Raw genomic sequence first — 5,986 nt, 5'->3', positions numbered from 1 at the left:
AAGACTCACTGACAAAGATAAGATTATTTGGACGACTCTCTGAATAAGCTCATATTCGCTTATAACTGCACACGTACGGAGGTAACAGGCTTTTCCCCATTTTACTTATTGTACGGCCGTTCTCCAAGACTACCCATTGACATGCTGTTCAGTCTGCCCACAGAAGCAGGAAGTTGCAGCCAGCGTGTCTATGTTGAAAAGTGGAAGCAAGGAATGCAGGAGGCATATGCTATTGCACTGGAAAATGCACACAAATCGACTCAGCAGAACAAGCGGATGTATGACACCAAGGTGAGAAATTCAGGATTGTACCCAGGAGACCGTGTGTTAATCCGAAACATGACCCCTCGTGGTGGAACTGGGAAATTGAGAAATCACTGAGAAGACATCATCCATACTGTAGTCCGGCAGGTGGGAGAGGATGTCCCCATTTATGAGCTGATACCTGAACATGGGAAAGGAAAAACCAGGATCCTGCATCGAAATCTCCTTTCACCGTGTGATAACTTACCCCCGGAAGCTGCAGTGTGCCCACCTGTGAAATCAAGAAGGAAAACTGCAGTGACAGACGAAGTCAGAGAGGATTCAGAGGAAGAGGATGATGCTAAGGATTAGTATTTCGTACCACCTCAGATCTTTGCTCAACCATTAGAATCAGTGAGAGAAACTCCTGTCATGGCAGATGACGCGATTCAACCAGACCTAAATGAATGTATAACAGTGCAATCTCGAATAGGACACAGTGACGATAGCTCAACAGAGAGCCAGGATGTCCAAGACAACATTGCACCTGATACTGAAGAGGAAACATCACTGCCCTCAGAGGATAACACACAGGAAATAGAGGTGGAGACAAGATCTCAGCGGCCGCAGAGACAACATAAGCCACCAAAGACCCTCAGATATGACAAAATTGGAACCCCCTCCTGCTACAGCCTTGCTGCACTGCCCTCTTATGTCAAGACTCAACTATGGGCACAACCAGTGCGATCATATTACAACCAGCAACTTTATTTGTGTGGAATGTAAACTGAAAAGACAAAAAAAAAAAAAGATTCATACTTAGAACAGTTCACCCTGCCTTGCACTCATTGACTCATGAGACAGCAGAGTGCTGCTGATGTCACGAACATTACACAGTTGAGGACTTTGTTACACAAGTTAACTGTGGTGGACTCAAATGATGTACTGTAGAACGTTGGACATTTATTAAAATATTGGACGTATACAGTATGTGTTATGTGGACTGAAAACAGAATGTATCAAAAGAGTTCCAGTCTGTGAAAGTGTTTTGAACATGTTTGAACCAATGGTTAGAGGTAATGATGCTGAGGACAACATCTACTTTTGAGGGTAAGTATGTGACAGATGGAATAATGTGTGTTGGTGGTATATCACAGTTTATGGTTCGGGTGTTGTTCTTGTTTTTTCGGGTGTTGTTCTTGTTTTGTGAAAAGTGTTGTGCTAAATACTGGAGCATTGTAGTTACCATAGGGCTCTAGCAGGGGGAATGTAAAACGATTGAGCTAGGTTTCGGTGCACGTCGCTCCATCCCTTCAGTTGTGAAATACATGATGTGAGGGAAAGTTTTGCCTGTGCATCATTTATTCAACTCCCCTTTTCAGGTATAAGTCATATAAAATGCATTAGTGTTTAAGTGTTATATGAATTTGTATGTTGTTATCACAGCATTGCTACCACAGTACGTTTTCACATGTTATGTTTGTGAAATAAGTTAGTTAGTGCTAGCTACACGATGAAGAGCGAGCTAGCTACATTAGCTGTTAGCAATTATAACCGCAACATCGTGGATGAAAGAGCGGTAGAGGCTACTCATCGCCCTTGTCGTATTTTCTGTATATATTTCTGTAATGTACGGAGTATATTTACATTATTTACATATATTTACGACGCTTTTATCCAAAGCGACTTCGAAGAGAGAGCTTTACAAAAGAGCATAGGTCACTGATCATAACAACGAGGTAGTCCCAAACATTGCAAGCAGCCAAAACATGAAGCATACATTGTAAAAAAACTGAACAAGTGCCAAAGGGAAGAACCATAAGAGCATGCAGTTATACACGTTACAAATTAAAACAACATGAACCACAAAGAGTGCAAGACTGTACCTGCAGAAGAACAATCAACAGTAAAATATTTCACAGCGAGTACAAGAGTTAACTTCGTAATAACTAACCTACAAGAGCAACAAGTCACTCAATAAGAGTCATTGTGATCCTGGAGGAAACTAACATCAGGTCCAATCAAGCATTCCTAAGTGCCGTTGTATTCCCGGAACAAGTGCGTCTTGAGCCTTTTCTTGAAGGTGGGGAGACAGTCATTGTCCCTGATGGACGTGGGGAGCTGGTTCCACCATTGGGGGGCCAGGCAGGAGAAGAGCTTGTGTTGGGACCGGGCAGTCTTGAGCGGTGGGACCACCAGGCGGTTGTCTGAAAAAGACCGTAGGTGGCGGGTGGGGGTGTAAGGCTTCAGGAGAGACTTGATGTAGTTGGGTGCAGTCCCTTTCACTGCTCGGAAGGTCAGTACCAGGGTCTTGAATCTGATACGGCGTTGATGGGTTGCCAGTGGAGAGAGATTAGGAGCGGGGTAACATGGGAGCGTCTGGGTAAATTGTAGACCAGGCGGGCCACTGTGTTCTGAATCTTCTAAAGAGGGCAGGTTGCACATGCTGGCGAGCAGCGAGTTGCAGTAGTCCAACTTGGAGAGGACCAGTGCTTGGACTAGCAGCTGGGTGGAGTGCTCAGACAGGTATCTCCTGATCTTCTGGATGTTGTAGAGGGTGAATCTACACAACCGTGAGACTGCAGCAATGTTGGCCGTGAGGGAGAGCTCGTCATCCATGGTAACCCCAAGGTTCCTGGCAGAGGATGAAGGGATCAATGTTGCAGATCCCAGGGTGATTGACAGATCGTGGGAGATGGAAGGTTAAGCCAGGATGATGAGAAGTTCTGTTTTGACGAGGTTCAGCTGGAGGTGGTGCTCGGTCATCCAGGCGGAGATGTCTGCGAGGCAGGCCTCAATCCTAGCTGAGATCCCAGGATCAGTCGGGGGGAACGACAGGTACAGCTGTGTCGTCAGCGTAACAGTGGTAGGAGAAGCCATGGGAGGTGATGATTGGTCCAAGTGAGGTGGTGTACTGACAGAAGAGGAGGGGAACCAAGAACAGAGCCCTGTGGGACGCCAGTGTAGAGCTGGCGAGGGTCTGACAGTTTGCCTCCCCCAGGAGACCTGGTAGGATCTTCCCGACAGGTAGGATGAGATCCACTGGAGTGCAGTGCCAGTGATGCCCATCTCAGAAAGTCTGGAGAGCAGGATCTGGTGGTTAACCGTATCAAACGCTGCAGAAAGGTCCAGCAGAATGATGACGGATGACCTGGAAGCCGCTCTGGCAGACTGGAGGGCAGTGGTGACTGAAAGGAGGGCAGTCTCTGTAGAGTGGCCAGTCTTGAAGCCCGATTGGTTGGGGTCAAGCAGGTTGTTCTGAGAGAGAAAGTTTGACAGTTGGTTAGATGCAGCACGTTCAATTGTTTTTGAAAAGAAGGGTAACAATGATAACGGTCTGTAGTTTTGGAGGACGGCAGGGTTAAGGGAGGGTTTTTTGAGTAGAGGGGTAACTCTGGCCTGTTTGAAGGCAGAGGGAAAGGTGCCGGAGGTAAGAGAGGAGTTTAGGACATGGAGAAGAAAAGTTATGGAGGGGGAGATGGTTTGAAAGAGAGGGGAGAGAGAATGAGGTCAGAGATCTCTGCCTCGGACTGGGGAGAGAAAGAGTTTAGACATTTTGTTGGGCCAGTCATGGAGGGTCGGAGGGTAGGAAAGGTGGGTTTAGGGAACCGACTGCTAATGTCGGCGACTTTTTTCTCAAAGAAGGAGGAGAAGTCATCTGCTGTCAGGGTGGAGGGAGGGGGTGGGGGAGGTGGGTTAAGAAGGGTGGAGAAGGTAGAGAAAAGTTTGTGGGGGTTTGAGGCAGAGTTCATTTTGTTCAGAAAGTAGAGGGTTTTAGCACCAGTTATGTGAGAAGAGAAGGATTTAAGGAGGGAGTGATACTTATCAAGGTCCAGACCATCTTTGGACTTGCGCCATCTCCTCTCAGCTGCCCGAAGGGTGGACCGTTCTTCACGAATAACATCCGTAAGCCACGGGCAGGAGGGAGAAAATCGTGCAGGCCTGGTTGACAGGGGACAGAGAGAGTCAAGTGATGCAGTTAAAGTGGTTAACAAGGAGTCTGTGGCAGTGTTAGTGGGGTGGGACGAGAACCCGTCAATGGGAGGGAGGATGTTACAATAGAGAGGAGAGAATAGAGGAGAAATGGGAGGGAGATAGGGAGCGGAGTTTGCGCCGGAAAGTTACAAGGGGAGGGGAGGTAGGAGGGGTTGGAAGGAGAGAGACAGAGAATTTAAGAAAGTAGTGATCAGAAATGTGCAGTGGGGTTACAGAGGTTAAGTCAGTGATACAGTTACGTGTCAAGATGAGGTCTAGCTGTTTGCCTGCCTTGTGGGTCGCCGGTGTGCTCAGCAGCGTCAGGTCGAAGGAAGTCAGGAGAGACAAGAAGTTGACAGCCTGCGTTCCTTATAGGTGGATGTTGAAGTCCCAAGGACTGTCAGGGGGGTTCCATCATCCGGGAGGACGCTGTCCAGCTCCTCCACAAAGTCGGCTAGCGGTCCTGGTGGGCGATAAAGAACAATTACGCATGCTTTGATAGGATCAGTTAGCATCACATAATGGTGTTCAAATGATTTGGCAGTAACAGAGAGTGGTGTGGATGTGTATTTAATATGTGGGGAAAGAAGCAAACCTGTCCCACCACCCCACCCGGTTGAGCGGGGTGAGTGAGTGAAGGAGTGGTTGACCGGGAGTTGCAGTGTCCTCTGGGCAGATCCACGTCTCTGTCAGCGCAAGGGCATAAAGAGAAGCATGAGATGCAAACGCCGGGATGAAGTCTGCCTTGTTCACAGCAGACTGGCAGTTCCAGAGCCCTAATGAAAGAGAGGAGGGCAGGTGGAGAGGATCTGGATAGGTAGTGAAGGCAAGAAGTAGACCGTATATACTTTGTGACATATCTACATCTACGGGTAGTGTAATGAAAAGGAATGCTAAGGAAACACATGCTAGTTATGAATAAGTTCTCGGTAGAAAATAATATGAAAATGAATAGGGTGATACTTATCAGAAGAGGTGATCTGGCCCCGTCGGTCTTCCTCAGTGCACTCCTGCAGGTAGACTCCCTTGTCTTTGTTCGACCGAGTATTCGTGCACCGAGGCTGCCAGGCGAGGCTGCCTCTGTAGTGCCAGCCGCCTTAAATATGCCAGGCGCAGCTGACAATAACCTTAATTATGTAAACAACAGTCGATCTCTAGCTAGCTACTTAGCGGCCTGGATAGCTGCTGTCCCTCAGCTCTACTCAGACAAAAGATTTAGCAGAAACACAACAAAAACTACAAGTTTAAAGTCACTTACTTGGTCAGGAGACAGTCACGATGCACCCTCAGTAAAAACACTATTCGCTCTGAATCTGATTACAGAAGTCAGGGCTATTTAGCCACCTTCAACAATGACCCTAATTATGTAAACAAAGCCAGGGCCTCACGCGGCGGTGATCACCCTAACGGTCGATCTCTAGCTAGCTACTTAGCAGCCTGGATAGCTGCTGTCCCTCAGCTCTACTCAGACACAAGATTTAGCAGAAACACAACAAAAACTACAAGTTTAAAGTCACTTACTTGGTCAGGAGACAGTCACGATGCACACTCAGTAAAAACACTATTCGCTCAGTACTGTTGTAATTGTGTGTGTTATATGTTAGCAGCATGACTGCATTTTTTTAACATAATGTAATATAATAACCTACCAGGGATGTTCTTGGGACATTCCTGGAACGTCCCGAATGTCCCTGAATTTTTTTTAACATAACGTATCATTACCAACCTGAAAGTTTAAAAATAAATGTCTATAACTGACTAAATTGTG

General features: G+C 47.0%; 1 pseudogene; it reads right to left on the bottom strand.

The window, feature by feature from the left end:
* Positions 1-2,117: 2,117 nt before the first annotated feature.
* LOC146258476 (uncharacterized) lies at positions 2,118-3,815 on the bottom strand (annotated as a pseudogene).
* Between the last annotated feature and the right edge of the window lie 2,171 nt (positions 3,816-5,986).

The sequence above is a fragment of the Hypomesus nipponensis genome, chromosome 14 (genome assembly GCF_054491055.1).
Source record: "Hypomesus nipponensis isolate SF chromosome 14, ASM5449105v1, whole genome shotgun sequence".
In the NCBI taxonomy this organism is placed as follows: Eukaryota; Metazoa; Chordata; class Actinopteri; order Osmeriformes; family Osmeridae; genus Hypomesus; species Hypomesus nipponensis.
The sequence above is the reverse complement of the archived record's forward strand: the minus strand, read 5'-3'. Positions and strand labels throughout refer to the sequence as shown.